Source organism: Cuculus canorus, chromosome Z (assembly GCF_017976375.1).
Source record: "Cuculus canorus isolate bCucCan1 chromosome Z, bCucCan1.pri, whole genome shotgun sequence".
Lineage (NCBI taxonomy): Eukaryota > Metazoa > Chordata > Aves > Cuculiformes > Cuculidae > Cuculus > Cuculus canorus.
In genome coordinates this window covers 68,374,261-68,396,350 of record NC_071441.1, presented here as the reverse complement: position 1 = coordinate 68,396,350, position 22,090 = coordinate 68,374,261, and the positions used below count along the sequence as shown (strand labels likewise).

The 22,090-nt window shown below is 49.4% G+C and overlaps 1 protein-coding gene across 4 annotated transcripts in view; it reads left to right on the top strand.

Annotated features, from left to right (window-relative positions):
- Nucleotides 1-22,090, top strand: part of CNTFR (ciliary neurotrophic factor receptor) — a 215,172-nt gene that overhangs the window by 124,009 nt on the left and 69,073 nt on the right. The window lies entirely within an intron of this gene.

Below are 22,090 nucleotides of genomic sequence, written 5' to 3'. Positions count from 1 at the left end.
CATCCTGCTGAGCTGCCCAGAATCCAGCTGGATGGGCTTACATTGCCGGAAGCTGCCAGTTTGGACATGAAGCAGCTGGGATTTGGCAGCATGTCCCCATCCTGCTGGGAAAAGCCACTATAAGGACATGGAGGGATCTTGCTGGGTGGTGTTGCAAGGGTATTCCCAGCACCTTCCCAGGGCACCTGCTCAAAGCATTTTGATCTGATGTGAAGCTTTCGGCAGAGAAGCAATGCTGCTTGGTCCTGCTGTGGTTGCAGGACCAATTTTTGGGAAGTCTTGAAGCACTCAGTGTCAGGGCTGGGAGAGCATCCCTTGGATGCACCATGCTGCTTCCCTCCATGCTGCGGAGATGACAGCCCAGACCTGTTGCAAAGGGAGATGCACAAAATACAGAAATGACGGCTGTTTCAGGGTTATGCAGACTTGAAGTATGTTGTCTAGACAGAGAAACGAACACTGCTCCTCATCAGCACTGGTCAAGGCCACATGTTTTGCTGCTGGCGGCAGCGTGCTGCTGCAGAAAGCACAGCCCCAGGCGAGGCGCCTGGCCAGGCGAGCTGCAACAACAGTCACCTTCTGCTCAGTGATCCATCAGGATGCAGAGATTTGGCAGGATAACCTCCTCCTCCCTTCTCTTCCGTTGCCCAGCTGCATCCAGGAGGGAATGTCTGGGGCACCAGCTCAAAACTGGAGCTGCTGAGACTCGAGTTCTTCAACAGGCGCTCGGAGGGGTTGCACTGAATGAGGCAGTGCTCTCCTCATGTGCAGGAGCAAGAGAGTCTGGGAGACATAAAAAGGAAAGGAGTAGGGTGGAAATTGAATATAAGAGCTGGAGGAAGCCTAGTAGGGCTGTTCAAGGACTGTTCTCGACCTGTTCCCCAGAGGCACTGTGTGTCCTCCCTGGGTCCCTCTCTAAAGCATCCCTCTCTGTGATGCTTTGCACACAGGTTTTGAAGCAGCAATTCTGCCCACCCTTCTGTGCCTGGCTTGGAAAGGCGGTACACATGCAAGTGAAGTCGGGGAGAGTCAACTCCATGCTGGACGCCTAAGGGGTGTGCTCTATCCCCCCACCCAGAACTCACCCTTTACCCCGCTGCAGCCTTCCCTCTCCAACCAGTCCTGGGGTTCATCCCCTGCCAGCCAAGCACACAGTCTGGGAAAGCACAGGAGGACTGGGGTGGGAGGATGGATTAATCCCACTGGTGGCAGGGACCAAGTGGAATGGGGAAAAGACATTGGCATAGAGTCCATTTATCATGCACTTGAGGCAAGCTCGACTTTAATAGCTCATGAAGCACTTTAAGAGATGCATTAGCACTGAATACTTGAGTGAGGAGGATGTGACAAACTGTTAAGTGAGCACGAGCACAGTAAGGCTGGCCACCCACTCCTGGCTCTTCCATGCACCCTGGTGATTACTGGAGCATCCTGCAAAGTGCCACATGAATCAGTAAAAGCGGCTTTGGACTCAGAGGAGGCGTGGCTGCTCATGTGTTAACCCCTCTGCTGCTCATCTTTGGTCCTTCTCCTCAGAGCTGGCAGACCAATGGTTACATCTGTCTGGGATGCAGGAGCCCAGGATGGTCTTTAGAGTTAGGAAGGGGAGTGGAGGGTCTCAGAGGTCAGTGGATTTTGGTACCCTCCATCCCTCTGTTTCTAGAGCTCTTTTGCTTTGCATCCATGGCAGATTGCTAAAATGGCACCTGCACCACCTCACTGGGCACCACTGCTTCCATGGGGTGGGCACTGCACAGTGGGAGGCTGGAGCCACCTCTTAAGGCAGCCCCAGGGGGATGCTCAGAGGATGTCACTAATGTGGTGGCTCAGCGAGGCAGTTTTGGATGTCCCGCTGCAGGTATTAGAGAGGTGTTCTCCCACAACATGGTCAATGTGTAAGCTGGCCAGGGGAGGGAGAGATGGGACCGAGTGCCTGGCTTCAGGCAGGGGATGCCACTGCCCAGGAGAAATATCCCTGATTTCCCAGGTTGTGCCTTCACCCCAGAACAGCTCAAGCCATTGACTGGGGATTGCTCCCAGCCCACCTCCGCTGTGGGGTGTTTGTCTCTGACATTTGGGTGCAGGCGGGTTGGACTGCTGGAGCTGCCAGTACTGCTGCCAAATGGGAGTTGCATGATGCGCTCAGGGCTAATCCTATTGCTGCTAAAGCAATCACCCCGTGCTGCCCAGCCCCTCGCACTGCGTGGCTTTGGCAGCGTGTTTGGCATGGATGGGATTGCTGCTGCTCACTGCTGCTGCATTGAACACACACCCTTCCCCAGCCTGTCCGGAGCAACCAGCATAAGATCATTTTCAGCAGCCACCTCAGTGCTCTTGAAATTAGCAAAGGAAAAGGCAATGCACTGGGTAAAATTGGAAGCCAGAAAAGAAGACAGGAGATTTGCAGGGATTAACTGCAGGATAGGTTGGTGTAGGGTGGCCCTCCTGCCAAGTCATGCTGCGCAAGTGGTCCAAGCATGTTCCTCCGGTGCATGGATAAGCACTAAAAGCTAAAATGGGGCGCAGCCTGCCTCCAGAGGTAAGCGTTTCCCTAGGCAGCCACAGGGCTATCTGCATAGGCAGAGCTACCTCCGTCTGCAGAGCTGCAGACCCAGCACAAGGGAATGGACAGGAGCTGTAAGAAGGCATAGAAGGTGTCAGGTGAAGCAGAAATGGCTGAAGACGATACAAGAGAGCCCAGTGCCCTCCCCGTTATCATGGGTAGCTCAGTTTTCCTTCCTGTGTTTCACTTTGCAGGCAGTGGTTGCTGCCAACTTATTTCAGAGTAGAGGAAGGTGGTAGAGAAAGCTCAGCAGAGCACAGAAGTGATGCTGCCTGCTGCGCCGCTCTGGCACCTGTAGTTGACCAGCAGCTCCATCGTGTGAGAGCAGCAGCGGTGGAGGTCCCTGCCATGCTGAGACCCTCTCCCTAGCAGGTCTTGGGCATCCTCAAAGGAAAAGAATAGGCTACAGCATGAGCCCTGAGACTTTGCCAAAGCAGCTTACAAAGGAAGCATGTATGTGGTGGAGATGCCTAACTGCGTGTCATGCCATGAAGTGTACATGCATGGATTATTTCAGCTCTTTCTATTCATTCTGTGATTGTCCATGTTCCCAGTAGACCCTAGGGCTACAGCAGTCCTGGGAAGTGGGAGCTCTGCTTCCCTAGGCTCCTGTCATGACCAAAGTGTCTGCCCCATCCATCAGCTGAGTTATGTCCACATTTGTCCCAGATTGAGATTTCTTGGCTTTTAAAAGAGGAGTGATTTTACTTTATTGATTCTCACCTTGCTGAATTAACTCATGTTTAAACAATAATTATGTTTTCACTCAGGAGAGGAGACAAAGAGATAAACATCTCTGGAAATGAATGCTTTTCGGATGCCACATGCCGGGTTAATTTATTGATGGCTGCAGAAGCTGCTATCTCCTCTCTTTCTCACCAGCAACAAGCAATTAGCCCCCATCATTCCTCAACTGAGGAAAAGAAAGAGAGATTTTGTCTCATTACTTTCCCTTCTCTTTTGCTCTTTTAAGCTCTGGCGCTAATCTTTTGCAATCGGTTCTGCTGCAAAGCCTCCGGGGATCTCCAGTTTGCATGCACCTCATTAAATATGCTGCCCGCATTTCAGCTAAGACAAAGCCTGGGCGGGTAAACAGCCTTCGAAATGCACAGCAAAGCCATGCAAATCGGCTTCAAAGAGAAACCAACTGTAGATAGGTCTCAATCTCCCCTCCCAACTTCCTCCAACCCTCTCCATGTGGCATTTATTGGTTGACAGGGATGCCACGACTAGCTCTTTCTGGACTCCCACATCAACCAGCCCATGCAACTCCTCAAGGCATCTGCCTGGCATGGTTAAACTAGTTGTTTGGCTTTTGGGGCTTTTCTCTGGGTTTTCTGTGTAGGAGATGGTATATAGATTCAGCCAGGAACATGTGGTTTGTTTACAGACATCAGAGTAGATTTTGGTTGTTGTGCAAATCTTGTTCACTGAAGGTGCCTGGATTCAAGTGGTGTAGTGGGGTACCTGGGTCTTGAGGCTCGGTGTCGTGCCCATGGATGCACAGGGCAGATGTGCATCCAACCTAAGACAGCACTGCAGGGGCAATCTCTCCAGATATACATAGAAGGTTCTCCTCTCCTCTCCTCTCCTCTCCTCTCCTCTCCTCTCCTCTCCTCTCCTCTCCTCTCCTCTCCTCTCCTCTCCTCTCCTCTCCTCTCCTCTCCTCTCCTCTCCTCTCCTCTCCTCTCCTCTCCTCTCCTCTCCTCTCCTCTCCTCTTCTCTCCTCCGCTCTCCCCTCCCTTCCCCTCCCCTCCCCCCCTCCCCTCCCCTCTCCTCCTTTCCCTTTCCCTTTCCCTTTCCCTTTCCCTTTCCCTTTCCGTCTCCCTCTCCCTCTCCCTCTCCCTCTCCCTCCTCTCTCCCTTCCCCTCCCCTCTCCTCCTCTCTCCCTTCCCCTCCCCTCTCCCACTCCTTTTCTTTCCCTCTACCTCTCCTTCTCCCCATCTCCCCTTTTACTTCTCCCCTCCTTTCTTCTCTTCTCTTCTCGCTACTGGAGTGCTTTTCGGTCATGCATTAAGTGACATGACTAACATCTGTCATGTGTTGTTTGGTTTTCTACCCGCTCCCTAGGGCGAGATGCATGTGCAACAGAGTGTTTGGGAATTTTTGTAATTGGTATTCGCTGTTTACACTGGGGAAGGCAAGGTCAAAGGGACTACATGTGTGTGCTGAGCAGCCGGCCAGGAGGCTGGAGATAGTGTATGCTTCCCGCAGAGGCTCGTTCTCCACTCAGGCCGTGGCCAATGCAAGGGAAAGCTCCATCTCCTCATTACATGACACCTTCCCACCTCCCCTGACACCTCCTTGCATCTCGAGCCAAGTTTTGCTCTCATCACAGAACACTGGCACTTCATCTCTGGGTAGCTCCTGCCAAGGCGTTATCAGCATTGTCCTCCTCAAGATGCAGCCTTGCTTTCTGCGAGTCTGACCTATATTCCTCCACTGTAGATGAATGGACTTGTGTTTGGCTGTGTAAAACACATGCTCTTGCCGAGGGAAGGCTGGTATATGAACTGCACCAGAGCTCTGCCTGCGATGGTCTCATCCTTCCCGTTATATACATCAGCCTGTTTGTCACCAAACTTTGCCAGCAACAGTTCTATGTTGCCTTCAAGATAATTTTTAAGACAAGTGATTAGCAACGAGCCAAGAACCAATCCCTGTGGGGCCACGCTGGGAACACCCTTCTGCAATGATGATTCACCATTAACAATTAATTCCCCATTAGCAATTACATTTTTTAATCCTTCCTGCTATGAACTCTGGATGCTCCTATTATCCAGCTGACTGAAACACCAGTCTTGCACCAAACTGCAGCTATTCATTGAGTGAGCTGGATTCAGAGCATTTCCAGGACTTCTCTCGAGTTAGGAAGCAAGGTTTGGCACAGCTTCTGCCTGCCCTTGCTCTTTGCAAACCATCTTGAAGCCAAAATGCTCTTCAAATTTGCTTCATGGAGAGCTTGAAAAGCCAGACTCAAGGCATGGTGCTGGATCAGTTAAAGGACATGTCTTGGCATTGGAAGGATGTTACCAAGGTTTGCTCAGCACGGGCAGGGGGCTTATCTCAGCCTGTCCTCAGGCTAAATGAGCTCAGTTCACTCCTGCTGAAGGAACCAGCTGTATCTGGAAGATCTTGATCGCAGAGCATGTCAAGAGAAGATAAATGGTCCTGTCTTGGAGCTGCAAGAGGGGAAAGACAGAAGCACTGGATAATGGGGGAAGGTGTTGGTGAAAGTGTAGACACCCTTGGATGGCAGCACGCCTGGCAGAGCAGCACTGCCTTAATCTCTGGGCACCCCAGCAATCACCTCACTTCTGTAGGCAACTTGTGTTGCCTACAACACAAGTCAGCCTGACTCACCAAGGACACGTTACCCTTCACAGGAAGGCTCCAGTGGTGGCTGTTTATGTGCAGCAATTAGGATTTGAGCTTCTCTGTAAGACAGAGCCTTCCTAAATCATTCTGAAGGCTGCCGTTCAAGGGCAGGTGTCCACTCTTTGCTTCCTTTGGCTTGCTAACTGCTCTCTGGGGCTAAGCTAGCCCAATTTAAGGCTGTCTACTGAGGACCAGCATTATTCCACTGGGGTTGCTACATCATTTGGGGGCCAGTTTGCTAGGGCACTCCATGCTAGCTGGAGTTACAATCTCATTGTACCTCAAGCTGCATGAAACTGATGTCCATCTGATGCCTTTGCAAGGAAGGTCTATTAACCTCTGTCCCTGGGCATTCCTTACTGTGATGGTTTCCCTGTTGTCTTCCCATCTTTCCTGCCAGCTCACAGTTGTACGGAAGCAATATAGATAACAACTCATCTGACCTGCAATGATGCCCTAGTTCCAATTCATTAAACTGTGCTGCATGCTGTTATGGCATTTAAGAGCCCATCAAGGTCTTAGGTCCCCCTTGCTGCTCTGATCTTTTCGTACTCCTTCCCTGCCTTACATGCTGAAGGTAGGTCTGTCTGAGAAGATCCCAGACCCAAACAGGCACAAACTTCCCCTTCCTTTTCCTTCCAAGCACTCTGACTATCCCATAGCACCCGAGTTTGTTGTGTTTTGGGTTTTTTTTCCCAGCACAAGATGCATCTCCTGAAAGGTTCCCTGTCTGTAAAGTAAAAGAAAACAGCAAAAATAGCCCCAGGTCCTGGAACATCTTTTTATATTACTGGACATCCCTCTGAGCTCAAGTAGATTTCCTGCCCAGACAAAGAGTGAGTTATGGCCAAGTTCTCAGAGGCTGACCTTGTGGTCAGATGGAGCACAGGCTTGCTAATAAATGTGGTCAGCCCCTACCACAGACAACCTATTTTTAGTGCCTGTGCTTCCTTGCCCGCTGCATCACCACCCTGCAGGTCCTAGAGCAGAGCATCCCCCCGGAGTCTGGCCAGCAGTGCAGGATAGCCTCACAGGGAACATGTCCCAGGCTCACTCCCTCTACGTGGGTGCTGGGAAATGGAGAAGGTTTGTTTCCACACAGTGTCTGTGAGTTTTGCACTGCAGAAAGTCATGTGTGCGTGGGTCGGGGTGGTTTGCTATGCTGGGTTGTGCTGCAGGAGCACAGCTCAGCTCATGCCCATGATGGAGCAGAGAGCTCACAACACTCATGTATGGTCTGTGCTTGGAAAATAGCCGCAGGTCAGTGCAGGACTGATGTCCTGTTATGCAAAGGGCTGTCAGATGCATGAGAAGAGATGCTCTTAAAGTACAGATGGAGACAGGAAGAAAAATAGAAGGACTGGCACTTAGGTGAGAGGGTACACAGCGTCATGGCTCCAGGGCTTGCTCTTTGCAGGTTACTGAAGCTTGGAGATGTGCAAAGGACATTGCAAGTAAGCTGCCTGCTTCTGTTATACATGTCTGTCTGGAGGCACCTGCACTGCGGTTAGCCCTTTGTGGGAATAGAAGATGTTATTTGAAATGGACCCAACAGAGAAGACGTTCTGGAACCAAGCAAGGATCCTTTCCCAGGTCCACATGAGCCATCAAGAGCTTGGAAGGAAACGTGGTAGGAAGTCTGGGATGCTAAGAGAAACATGAACTCTTCCATTATTCTGGTGTATTGAAGTAGATGCTTCTCCTACAAAGCTGTAGGAGATCAAAAAAAAAAAAATAAATATGTAACTAAAGGTAAGGGTGTGGATCTGTCAGGCTTTGGACAAGCCTGTGATCCCACAAAACTGCTGAAAGTAGTTTACACGTGTGGTGAGAAGAAACTGTCAGGACGATCACAGTCTGACAGGATTCATAATTCCTGCCAGGAAAGGAAAACCATATCTCAGTAGTCTCTTAGGCTTCGTTAAATATATCGACAAGCAATGAAGGAGAAGAAATGGGGTTTGTAGTCTACACAGACACCAAGAGGAGCGTTCGGCCCTGCTGAACTCCTGGCAGGGACAAAGCTGTCGTGATGCACAGGGAGGAGGCAAGACCTGCAACTGTCCATGTTCATAGGGGACAGCGTGAGACAGGGAGCACCCAGCTCATGGGGCATTTATGTAAGCCAGCTGGGTCCTTGCTGGAACCCACTGTTGGAGAGGCCCAGATCATGGGGAAGGGCTAGGAAGAATGATTTGGATAAAGGTGGGCATCTTCTCGGGATGGCATCATCCCATTTTGTGAAGTAGGAGCATTGATTCCTCTGCCAATGCTTGGTGATAAATTGAGGCATTGCTGCAGCAGCAATGGTGAAAGCCAAAATCTCATTTGCACAGGTTTTCAGAACCAAGGAGCTGAGGCATATCCCAGCACACTGGCAATAGGTGTGGGCTTTGCTCTTTGCTTCAGCTCTTGCTGCTGAAGAAGGGCTGTGTCCTGTCTTAGCACTGAGTTCCTTTTGGGGAGGAAGAGAGCAATCTTCATCCATGGGTTATGCTCGTTGGGTTTTTATGCCCATTGTTACCACCTCAAAGGCTTTTAGAAATGGAAAACTTCACAAAACAGTGACAGTTGGAGTGGAATACCTTAGTGCTTAGGGGTTTGGCTTCAATTAGACTCCACAAGATCTGAAATATCTTGCTTTAGAAGTCACACACCACCATCTGAGGGAGCCAGCACATTTCCAAAGCAGCCTAGTCCCCACTGGACTCTTCAGTGACACATGTCCAGCTGAAATTAGACTGAATATGCCACTCATTATTTATCCCCTTTGAAGGGTTTCCAGTGTCTGAAGTCCTAGATTATAGGCTGCCCTGGGACTGCAGAGTCAATCTCTGGTCAGGCTGAAAGAGCAGAGTGCAGCAACTTTGGGGGCAACTCCAGACACCACTTGCAGGAGTCCATGGCCTTAGCAGAGGGTGCTACAAATCATTCCTGGAGTGTGTCAGCAGGGCTATGCGTGACAGGCCCTGGAACCAAAAGAGCAAGAAAGGCTGGGGCTGAGATTTTCAGGTCCTGCACATCCATCAGAAGTGTTGGACACAGAGTGAGTCACTTGCTGCTCTCTTCAGGTCACCTGTGACACATCTGTGACCAAGCAAAGCCCTGGATAATGGGAGCACAGCTAGAGCGAGACACTGAGACCAAACATCATCAGCTCTGCTTTCTGGGGAGAAGATTTTGCTAGGATGAGAAGAGACCAAGGGAACCATAAAGCATGCTTGAGAGTGTAGACGTTGGGACACAATATGCACAAACCTTGATAATCAGAGTCTCTTGGGTGGGTTAATTTCTCTAGGCAGGCACTGTGCTTTAGTGCAATGGGAAATACCTAATACTCAGATTCCTCATCTGGGTGGGAGATGCTGGACCGTAAAAACTGTACAGGAGAACAGCTTGCAAGATGTGTAGTCTGTCTTGTGGATGAAAAGAGCGTCTTTCAGGATAAGCAGTCTTGGGCAGAGCTAAATGGAGCGGATCTGTGCAGAGAAGGCACTGTAATTGTGGCATATTAAAAGGCAAAAGAGAAGAAGAATGATTGAGCAGGGTCCGTGGCAGGCTTGTTACAGAGGGGAAAAGCGACATGTGTCACCTTGTAGTGAATGCTCCAGGAAGACCAATCAGGTGAAGAAGTGAAGTGAAACAGCACAGCAACTGATGGTGATAGAGGCAGGAGGGGTTACAGCAGTGTTAGTCCACCGTATGGACCACTGATCTCTTGGTATAGAATTTGCTGGGTAAGATTGTTATTTAGGCTTGGCTGCCACCAGATGCTAATTCAGGCTGAGGAGTCTGGAGCCTTGTTGTACCACTTTCTTTTGCTTAGAGCCATGGAGAGGCTGGTGTTGGAGAAGCAGCTTTGTGTATGTGACTCATGACATGGGGCTAAAACAGCCTTTATCTCTGCTCAGGAGACAAGAGGAAGGGACTAAAAACTTTTCCTTGCGCAATTGCGTACATGTGTGTGCAGGATGAGTCCCTGTCCCACAGCTCTGGGCAAGACACATCCATCTCCTGGTGCAAAATCCCCCTGGGTGGGGTAGAGCCTTGCTGTAGAGTGCACACAGCTGACAAAGCCATGCATTGCCCTTCGTCCCAGGTTTGACACACTTGACATTCCTAGCTTTTACGCTTACAAAGCTTAAAGCATTTCCTCTAGTGCAGATCTAAACTATCCAGCAGTAACCGTGATCTTCTTAGTTGTTTATTCTGGAGTGTTGCGGAGCGGCTAGAGATCTGCAGAGCCCATTCTGAAAAAAAAAAACATTGACCTGCAAGGCTGGAAGCCTGGAGGACTTCTGCCAGCCAAGAGCTGTGTGCTTTGAGACAGAAGAGAGCTGGCAACATCACACTAAGGGACTAACTGGAATGCCCAAGCTGAAGGAGAGCTGCAGTGTATAGCGTGTCTTGCTTGATTCCTGCTGAATTTGCTGAAGTGTAATGAGCTGTGCATGTATGTGCATGTATTTCTGATGTCCAGACATTGGACACACTTTTAGGTAACACATTTGTGCTGGCAGAGAGCTGGTGGAGAATGGATGTTTTGCTATGCTGAAGTGCATTTTTGCTCTCTGGAGAGCAGTCTTCTCTGTACTCTGCTGGTCTGTGCTGCTTTCAGGGGGGCCACACCTGCTGCTCCCAGGATCCAAACTGAAACAGTGCTGAGCATCCCTCATGAAGGTAACAGGGCTATGGAGGAGGATCAGGGCCCCGTCCTGTTGTGAGCAGCAAGAAGGCAATGCAAAAGCAGGAAAGCAGTGGCCAGTGCAAACCTGCATCATGGAGACCACATGCACAGGGGTCTGCTGCTAGAGGCCAGTCTGATAGCCCCACATCCATACAGTCATCCATCCATATTCTCCAACCAGGCAAGTGAGCTCTGCTCACCACAACATTGCTTACATGCAAACTAGCTCTCAGGAAGGACAGTAAGCTCAGCCTGGAGTCCTCCTGAGGGAGGTCTCCGGCCATAGCCATGAACTTGAGACTTTGTAGGATGAGTCACAGAAAACCTCTGACTCCAGCCAAGCCACAACCCTTGGCAGGTCAGACTCTGCTGTGTCTGTGGCTTGCCTGCACTGTGGTGTGGTTGCTTCAGCTGAGAGCATGCTGTGCAAATGAGAAACTGAGGCACACAGGAGTGAGTGTGCATTAAATCCAGAAGCTAATGTCTGTCAGACGGCTCCTTTCCCTGTGACTTCCCATGGGAAGCCTCCATGTCTGGCCATAACTGGGAGCCTGGAGATCTGCCACAGCCTGTGCGGACTTCTGAGACAACTGGAGAGGCTTTCAGGAGCCTAAGAATCCAGTGACACTACTCAGGAATGGAAAGGGGCTGCCGAGCCCTGCAGAACTCCAGCTGTTGGAAGGGGATGTAACATTCAATGATCCAGTGGGTCCTTTCCAACCTTGTGATTCTATGATTCTATGATTACCTGGGATGCAGCAAGACACCTGGCTGATGATCACATCCAAGTTCCTGTATTCAGCCAACTTGAAAATTAGTTTTACCTTGTGGTGGAAAACATGGGGTAATTGGCCTGTGTGTTTGTCTCTGTATTTAACTTCAGGTGAGTATGCCCGCTGTGTGGCATAGAAGGGCAGCCCAAGAATGTGGGTCCCCACTGGTGCCTCCCATCTCTGAGAGTATCACATGAGCCCCTTGTCAGGGGGAGGAACTGTGGCTATGACCATCGAGTGCTGGGGAACACCATTCCTGCTGGCACTCCTGCTGGGAGTCCATTCACTTTATTGGGACTCTTCTCTGCCTCAGGTATCTCTAGTGCTTTGTCCATGAGAGCTTCCTCAGCTTTACCCAATAACACCCAGCCCTTACCTTGCCCTCTCCCTGTATTGTAGGGCACAGGCTTTTGCTTGCTAAGAGGGACGGTATTGCTTCTCTTGGCTTTTGGAGGATACTTGTGTTGTCTTGCTGGATCCATCAAAAGTATCCTCCTCTTGGCCTTGATTGGATGTAATAGCTCTGCCAGCTTCATATTTCCTGTTGGCGGAGAGCCTTTAGGAATGCCTTCAAGCTGCCATACTGCCCTTCCCATCCTGTCAATGGCGCTTTGCTGATTTACAGCTGCGGTGCACCAGGTCTGCCCCTGTGCAGGAGACTCCTCCACCTCTCAGCCCTGAGACTGATACGTCTGTCCATCCCTCCTGGTTTGCAAAATGAGGTTTTTTTGTTTTCAGCTGAAGTTGCTGGAGACTGATCCTTGCTTTTATGGAGAGTGAGCCCTGCCTATTCAAGAAACATCACTGAACTCAGTTTGACCATGGTTGGCAGGTTCTGGTCCTTAATTAATTAGCATTGATCATACTTCACTTCCAACAGTGGAGGAGGGAGCTGCAGCTCAGGAAAGCAGTGAAGTGTTACAGTATAATCACCGCGGCCATTTTCACACTGCCAGTTTCTCCTTTTCGAAAGTTACATAGCTGCTGCAATGGCAGCATGGCAGACAGAAAGGAAAGTCCTAGGGGAATAGTAATGACATGGGACTTAAGAAACTGTCATGTTAAAAACAAACAAACAAACAAACATTGCTTGGACAGTTATGCAGGGTTGGGGTTTTTTCCTTATTATTTTTTTTCTGATTCTTGATGTTGGCTTATCTTGACTTAGCCTTAGCAAAGATGCTGCATGGCAGTGCAGTCAGTGCAGGGTTCATCAGCCCACCAGAAGATTCACCCGTCAAGGCGCGGGACCTCTGTGCACTTCCTTTGCTCCCAGCTTCCCCATCCAAGCACAGCAGGAACCATACAACCCCTGGGAGGCCAAGAAGTGCTATTTAGGAGGTGGGATGTGCCTTGTCCCACAAGAAATGTGGAATGAGTTGAATCAGTCACTTGAGAACAGAGGTGTCTACTCGGTCTGAGCAAGCCACCCAGCGTCAGCCTTTCTCTGTGTTGGTAAACCATCTCTTCACACAGAATCATAGAATAGTTTGGGTTGGAAGGGACCTTGAAGATCGTCTATTTCCACTCCTCCTGTGATGGGCAGGGACACCTCCCACTAAAGCAGGCTGCCCAAGGTCCCATCCAACCTGGCCTTGAACAACTCCAGGGATGAGGCAGCCACAACTTCCCTTGGCAACCTGTTCCAGGGCCTCACCACTCTCATCGTGAAGAAATTCTTCCTTATGTCTAGTCTAAATCTGCCCCTCTCCAGTTTATACACATTGCCCCTGGTCCTATCACTACAAGCCTTTGTAAACAGTCCCTCTCCAGCTTTCCTGTAACCCCTTCAGGTACTGGAAGGTCACTATAAGGTCTCCTCTGAGCCTTCTCTTCTCCAGGCTGAACAACCCCAACTCTCTTAGTCTGTCCTCCTATGGGTTGTGCTCCAGCCCTCTGGTCATCTTTGTAGCTCTCCTCCGAACCTATTCCAACAGTTTCATGTCCTTATGTTGAGGATTCCAGAACTGGACACAGTATTCCAGATGAAGTCTCACAAGAGAGGAACAGAGAGGTAGAATAACTTCCCTCGCCCTGCTGGCCACGCTTCTTTTGATGCAGCCCAGGACACAGTTGGCCTTCTGTGCTGCGAGTGCACATTGCTGGCTCGTGTTGAGCTTCTCATCAACCAGCACCCCCAAGTCCTTCTCCGCAGGGCTGCTCTCAATCCATCCTGCATCCCCCATTCTGAAACCACGGATTACCCCAACCCAGGTGCAGGACCTTGCACTTGGCCTTGTTCAACCTCATGAGGTTTGCACAGGCCCACTTCTCCAGCCTGTCCAGGTCCCTGTGGATGACATCCTGTCCTTCCAGTGTGGCCACTGCACCACTCTGCTTGGTGTCATCTGCAAACTTGCTGAGGGCACACTCGATCTCACTCTCTATATCATTGATATTAAAACAGCACTGGTCCCGTAAACAGTACGGACCCCTGAGGGACACTATTTGTCACAGATCTCCATCTGGACATTAAGCCATTGACCACTACTCTCTGAATATGACCATCCAAACAATTTCTTATCCACCGAACAGTCCACCCATCAAATCCATATCTCTCCAATTTAGAGAGAAGGATGTTGTGGGGGACTGTGTCAAAGGCTGTGCAGAAATCTAGGTGGATCACATCCGTCGTTTTACTTATGTCCGCTGCTGTGGTTGTCCAATCATAGAAAGCCACTAAGTTAGTCAGACAGGACTTACCCCTGGTTAAGCCATGCTGGCTGCCACTAATCACCTCTCTGTCCGCCATGTGCTTTAGCATGGCTTCTAGGAAGATCTGCTCCACGACCTTCACAGGCACAGGAAGTTGTCTGTCCTGCTGCAGTCTGGCCATGTCTTTTCCAATGAGTTCTGTGAGTCCATGGAGTTTTGTATCCCTAATGCATTTCTTTATCCATATTTCTGCAATTTTACTCCTGGCAGCTCCAGAGAGATGTCTGTGGGAATCTTTCTATTGATCCATGAATAGGACTTATCTTCATAAGTGATCTGGTTGATGGGATCAAGGTTACTCTGATGAAGTCTGTTGATGATACCAAACTGAGTCGGGAACTGAATACTTCGGAAGGGAGAGCCAGCCTGCAGAAAGACCTGGACAGGCTGGAAGACTGGGCTAACAAGAGCCCTATCAAGTTCAACAAGGACATGTTAAGGTCTTGCAGCTGGGAAGACATAACTCAGGACAGGCTGGGATCTACCAGCTGGGGAGCAGCTCAAAGGGACCTTGAGGGTCCTGTGGACAGCAAGCTCAACTTGAGTGAATAGTGTGCTTCTATGGCAAAGAAGGATGTTGGTCTGTATCAACAAGAGCATCTGTATCAACCAGCAGAGACAGAGAAGTCATTATCCCACTTTACTCAGTGCTTGCCAGGCCACACCTGGAATACTGTTCAGTTTTGCTCCCCGCTATAAAGCTGTGGACAGGCTGGAGAGGGTCCAGAGAAGAGCCATGGTGATGACCAAAGAACTGGGAAGCCTGCCACACAGGGAAAGGATGAGAGAAGTGGGTTTGTTCAGCCTTGAGAAAAGAAGGCTTACGGGAGGCTTATCACCATGTTCCAGTGTTTGAAGGGTGGCTACAAAGAAGATGGAGATGCCCTTTTCACAAGGAGTCACATGGAAAAGATGAGGGGTAGTGGGTATAAATTATTCCTGGAGAGATTCCAATTGGGCACAATAGGAAATCTTTTCATAATGAAAATAATCAGCCTTTGGAATAATCTCCCCTGGGAAGTGGTGGATTCCCCAACATTTTAAAATTTGGCTGGATGGTATGCTGGGCCGTCTTGTGTAGACTATGCTTTTGCCAAGAAAGGTTGGTCCAGATGATCCTTGAGGTCTGTTCCAACCTAGTATTATATGTTTTATGATTCTATGGCTTTGGGATATAAACCCAGATGGAAAACTTCAGGAATTAGGTAGGTAGATTTAATCCCATTACATTCTTCATCCTGCCCTAAATCTCAGCTAGAGAGTGAAGACCGCATAGTGAGAACTACTGACAGTGAAGGCCAGCCTAGACCATGTCACAACGTTTTTAGCATATTGCGTGATCTTTTAAACATACCTCTTAACCTGGTGAAAATTGAACCCTCCTGCAAACGCTCAGCATCTTTGATTCATGCCATGGCCTGGGCCAGCAACTCCCAAGCTTTTCCTTGTACAGCTCATTGTCAGGGGGTCCCATTCAGGCTGTGACCGTGTGCCGGGAGCCCTGGGCTGTGGTGAGATTTATGTCCCACACACATGCATGCGCACCACGCCGACCCTCCCATGCCAGGCTACTGGCAAAAGTAGTGCCAGGGCTGGAAGGAGGGTGGAAGGTAGGTGCCAGCAGGCAGAGACGTTCAAGACAAGCCCAGTATCACAAGGGATTAGTGGATACAGGCTGTTAGGTGATTTAATTGTGTTTTCCTACCTTCAGTGAGTTTAGGCAGTTTTTCTTAACTTGCTTAGCCCTGAGGAATGTTTTAGTGTAACCAGTATTTATGGGAGGCTTTTTGCTTTGCTCCTTGAGGAAGGGACTGTGGGTTAAAATCAGAGCAGCCCACAAGAAGGCAGATATTATGATGGGAGTCTGTTATAGACCACCCAACCAAGAACAAGCAGATGATGAGCTCTTCTATAAACAGCTGGGGATAAACATCGCTGGGGATAAACCTCTTGTCCGTGTGGGAGACTTCAGTCTTCCTGATATCTGCTGTAAGTACAATACAGCAGAAAGGAAGCAGTCTAAGAGGTTCCTGGAGTGTGTGGAAGACAACTTCCTCACGTAACTGGTGAGCGAGCCGACAAGGGAGGGTGCCCTCCTGGACCTGCTGTTTGTGAGCATAGAAGGCCTTGTGGGAGCTGTGATGGCTGGAAGACGCCTGGGACAAAGCGATCATGAGATGATAGGGTTTTCAGTTCTGGGTGAGATGAAGAGGGGAATTAGCAGAATAGTCACATTAAACTTCCAGAGGACAGACTTTGGACTGTTCAGAAGGCTGGTTGGCAAAGTCCCATGGGAGACAGTCCTTAAGGGCAAGGGAGCCCACGGAGGCTCAAATGAAATTTCAAAAATGAAATCCTAGCAGCTCAGGAGCAAGCCATCCCCATGCTCCAGAAAAGGAGCCGGAGAAGCCAAAAACAGCTTGGTTGAGTAGGGAGATCTTGAGAGGCATCAAAAAGAAAAGGAATGTCTATGAGTTTGGCGAAAGGGGCAGGCATCTTGGTTGGACTACAGGGAGGAAGTGAGATCATGCAGGGAAAAAATCAGGAGGGCTAAGGCCCAACTAGAAATCAAATTGGCTGTGTCTGTGAAAGATAATAAAAAATCCTTCTACAAATATATTAACAATAAAAGGAGGGCTAGGGAGAATATTCAGTCCCTATTGGATGCAGAAGGAACAACAGTGAGAGGGGATGAGGACAAGGCTGAGGTACTTAATGCCTTCTTTGCCTCAGTCTTTAATAGGAAGGAAAGTTGTCCCCTCTGTGTACAAATCCAGGAGTTAGAGGAGCAGAATGAGGCTCCCATGATCCAAGAGGAGGCGGTTAGAGACTTGCTTGCCCAGCTAGACGCCCACAAGTCTCTGGGGCCGGATGGGATCCACCCAAGAGTATTGAAGGAGCTGGCAGATGTCCTTTCCAAACCTCTTTCCATCATCTTCCAGCAGTCCTGGCTGACTGGGGAAGTTCCACTAGACTGGAGGCTGGCTGATGTTGTGCCCATCTACAAGAAGGGTTGCAGGGAGGATCCGGGGAACTACAGGCCTGTCAGTCTGACCTCAGAGCCGGGGAAAGTCATGGAACAGGTGATCTAGAGTGCTATCATGAAGCACACGCAAGAGAACCGGGTGATCAGGCCCAGTCAACATGGGTTTATGAAAGGCAGATCTTGCCAAACTAACCTGATCACCTTCTATGACAAAGTGACTCGACTACTGGATGGGGGAAAGGCTGTGGATGTAGTCTTCTTGGACCTCAGTAAAGCCTTTGACACAGTTTCTCACAGCATTCTGCTTCAGATACTGTCTGCCTCTGGCCTGGACAGGCGCACACTCTCCTGGGTGGAAAAATGGTTGGATGGCCGGGCCCAGAGAGTGGTGGTCAATGGAGTTAACTCCAGCTGGAGGCCAGTCACAAGTGGGGTTCCTCAGGGCTCGGTACTGGGTCCAGCCCTGTTCAATGTCTTTATCAATGACCTGGATGAAGGCATTGAGTGCACCCTCAGCAAGTTTGCAGATGACACTAAGCTGGGTGGAAGTGTGGATCTGCTGGAGGGTAGGGAGGCTCTGCAAAGGGATCTGAACAGGCTGGACCGCTGGGCTGAGGCCAATGGCATGAGGTTTAACAAGGGCAAATGCCAGTCCTGCACTTGGGGCACAACAACCCTGTGCAGTGCTACAGACTAGGAGAAGTCTGGCTAGAAAGCTGCCTGGAGGAGAAGGACCTGGGGGTGTTGGTTGACAGCCGACTGAACAGGAGCCAGCAGTGTGCCCAGGTGGCCAAGAAGGCCAATGGCATCTTGGCTTGTATCAGAAATGGCGTGACCAGCAGGTCCAGGGAGGTTATTCTCCCTCTGTACTCGGCACTGGTGAGATCACACCTTGAGTACTGTGTTCAGTTCTGGACCCCTCACCACAAGAAGGATGTTGAGGCTCTGGAGCGTGTCCAGAGAAGAGCAACGAAGCTGGTGAGGGGGCTGGAGAACAAGTCTTACAAGGAGCAACTGAGGGAACTCGGGTTGTTTAGCCTGGAGAAGAGGAGGCTGAGGGGAGACCTTATTGCTCTCTACAACTATCTGAAAGGAGGTTGTGGAGAGGAGGGAGCTGGCCTCTTCTCCCAAGAGACAGGGGACAGGACAAGGGGGAATGGCCTGAAGTTCCACCAGGGGAGGTTCAGGCTGGACATCAGGAAAAAAATTTTCCCCGAAAGGGTCATTGGGCACTGGAACAGGCTGCCCGGGGAGGTGGTCGAGTCAACTTCCCTGGAGGTGTTTAAGGAACAGGTTGATGAAGTGCTTAGGGACATGGTTTAAGGGAGTATTAGGAATGGTTGGACTCGATGATCCAGTGGGTCCTTTCCAACCTGGTGATTCTATGATTCTGTGATTCAAGGGGATTCACTGGTGTATGCTGCAGAACTCTTCTTGTAGCCCTGCAAGCCACCACTGCAGCATTCAAGTGCTGGCATCTCAAGGAACATATGATGGTTCAAGATGGATAAAAGACACCAGCCCAAATGAGTAAACTCCAAACAAACCCTCATGTTGATGTACTAGGCACCATAGGATCAGAGGGGAGGGGGAAAATCAGAATCTTCTTGTGTTCCTTTGGGCCAGTGATTTAATCTGGTTTGGGGTCTTCGTCTTCATCTGTAAGACGGAGAGAATGATGCTCCCTTCATTTATGTCATCCATTTGCAGGGCCTCTGTCACAGAGCAGTGGATGACAGGGTGCCTGGAGGGCTGCAGGCAGTGCAGTTGCATGAGTGCTGGGGAATGGCCGCCTCCATCCTGTGCGCTGAGACCCTGCATTTCCCATGAGGGATGTGTCTATTGGGAAGCAAAGCGCTTGCTGCCAATCTGTCCTGAGCAGAGCTGACAGAGAAGACCCTCAAGGGAGCCATATTCCACTGGAAAGTGAAGTCCTGTCAATACCTGAATGTTTTACACAATCGTATTTCTCTGTCAAGGGGTGGGAAAGAAAGGGGATCATAGAATCCCTAGGTTGGAAAAGACCTTTGAGATCATCAAGCCCAACCATACCTGTCCAGTACTAAATCATATCCCTAAGCACTTCATCTACCCATCTTTTAAATACCTCCAGGGTTGGTGACTCCACCACCTCCTTGGGCAGCTGTTCCAGTGCCTGATAGCCTTTCTGTGAAGAAATTTTTCTTTATGTCCAATCTGAACTTTCCCTGGTGCATCTTGAGGCCATTCCCACTCATCCTGTTGCCTGTCAGTCAAAGATACCAACACTCACCTCGCCACTGCCTCCTTTCAAGGAGTTGTAGACAGTGATAAGGTCTCCCCTCAGCCTCCTTTTCTTCAGACTGTAGGGGATGAGGGGAAGGGCTATAGTGTATCTTTTTGGTATTTTTGAGTTTTTCACTTTCAATTGGCTACCCCTCCCACCCAAAAAAGGAGGTTACAAAGCCTTTTGTACAACACAGTGGGTCAGTTTTGAATAAAACCTTAAAAGACACGAAGCCTTTTGGTTTCCTTTGAAGAAAAGAACCTTCCTCTTTTTTTTTTTTTTTTTTTTTTTTTCCCCCCTCTGTTCTCTTTTTAAAGGATAATTTTTGGAAGTTTGGGCTTTTACCCAGTGTTTCCAACTTCATAGCATCCTGGCATCCTGAGCTTGCCCTGGCTATGCCAGAGAAGCAGGGGGTCTACGAGTGCCTGATCCCAGAGGAGCTGGAGCATCTCCTGTAGCCCATCCCCACACAGGCAGCCGTTCTCCCCATTGCTGTCTCTCCCTGGGTGGGCTGCACAACATCCACTTTTTGCTCCGCTTTAATTTGTTTTCTGTTCATGTCCTCAAGCCAGAGGCAGGGGAAGTGCTGCCTGTAACTGCTTTCCATGCGTGCGTGCATAGATTTACGCTGATTTTCTCTCCTTACGGACTTTATCGTATTCCCCCCTCCCACAGGCAGCGTGTGCAGTTGTTTGCAGGCTCCTGCCTGTGGGCAATTTCCTCCTCCTTTCTACCATTCATTCCCTCATCCCTTCTCCTCTTCCTCCCTCCTGACGGAGACAGCCTTTCACAGCCGACTCATTTCAGAGATGTTTTTTCACTGTTCAAGCCAAGATTTTTCTCTCTCCCATCGCACTTAGTTTGGAAGCGGGAGGGGGAAGCAGATTTTGGGGCTGGGGTGGGTTTTTTTCAGCAATAAATAATTCCAGCATGCCGAAGAGACAGGAGAGTAAAGCGTGTGTTAGGCTACATTGAAATACTCCATTTGTTCTGGGAGTCTTTCTCCCCTCTGCAGAAAGCTTCCTCTAGTATTTAATTTTAAAACAAGTCATTATTATTTTTTGTTTTCTTACTTTCCAGAAGAGATTCCCATATTATTGTGTCTTGCCTGGAGATTTCCATGCACACTAGAACTTTTTCCTTTGGCTTTTCTTTCTTCTTTGCTTTCTTTTTGCCGGGGTCAAAAGCCCCAAGTCAGCAAGGTACTTAAGCACATGCTGAAAGTTAAGGGCTTGCCTAAGTGCTTTGCTGACTTGGAGCCAAAGATATTTTCTCAAGTCCTTTAAATACTTCAGAAACTGAATTCAAAACGTTTTGCAGAAATTCCAGAATTCAAGTATCTCTTCTGCTAATAATAGTTGTAGTTCAGTGGTGCCTTTAGATAACTGGAGCTCTAGACGTTGTGAGCTTCTGTATAATCTTACTTTCAGAAAACAGCTTCCCTAAACTCTTCTGCTTCAAACCCAAGAGCTCTCCAGAGAGATGGGTACTTTATTTGTATTTCAGTCAATGAACATAACTGGCCTTTTAGCTGTTGTTTTGCAATAAGACACTTGAAGCTTTTAAGTGTTGAAATGTAGGAAATAATGGGCAATTAGTTCAAATCATACTGAATGAATGTCTGCTTCTGAACTAACATTTGCTCATCATCCCCAACAAAGGGAAGAAAAAAACCCTACTAACTTGAGGGCTCTCTGAAACAGCAGCATAAATAATTGGACGTTAGGAGGTGCTCTCAAAGGCAGACTCCCATTTCACAGAGCCTGAAAGCAGTGCTGCTTTCTGCCTTTGAGAGTCTAGCCAGAGGGATGGCAGGAAAAGCAGCACAGAGAAGGAATAGCTGTGGGTAGACGAGCAGGAAAGGCACTGTGTAGTAGATGTTCCCAGAAACAGAGAGGCAGCCAACATCGAATTGAAATTATGGTGTGGTTGTTATGATCTCTGCATGATAGAAGTAGGAACCTCTGCCACCATCCAGCCAGTGGGAGACACTTGCAAATGATCAACTGCTTAATGAAGAGCATCTTCAGAGGCTGCAGAAAGGATGCTGGGTGCTTCGAGGCACCAACAAGTGAGCAGGATCAGACAGGGGCTGGCTTAGTTCAGCCCTCTGAGAAGTTGCGTGCACCCTCCTGTGAAAGCACGATGCTACTACCAGGAAAGGGAAACACAGCTGAAAGGCTTTCTTTTCAGAGGTGGTATGACCTCTTGTGAGCTTCTGCATTGTGCTTTGCAGGGATATGTGCACATCTGCACTAGAAAGCATGCAAAAGCTCTGTCAATATGCCCCAAAGCATCTTATGCTTGCAGTCTTCTGCTGTCATGTAGACATGTTCTGTGAGTTGCTCTGAAACCATATGGGGAGCATGATTCTGCAGTTGGGTCATCCATGGCCCAGATACACCTTTTGGGCCATAATCAGAGACCCAGCTTCATTAATCTTCTTGCTGGAGCCTGCTTCCAAGCTCTACTGAGGAACCAGGAGCTCTGTACTGGGGTCCCATCCTGGTCTGCAGTGCTCCTTTAGCTACATTTAAGGATTTATTTTTATGTCTCTGGTAGAAGTAATGCTCTCTGCAGTATGCTGTGTGTCTGATTTGTTGCCGTCTTTCGCCGTGGAGGTTCTTGTACCCCGCAGATGCTCTGTGTGGCTGTTGGAGTGTGGCTCCACAGCTGTGCCATGGCTCAGCACACACCGGTGATAGTTTCCAGGCTTGGCTTT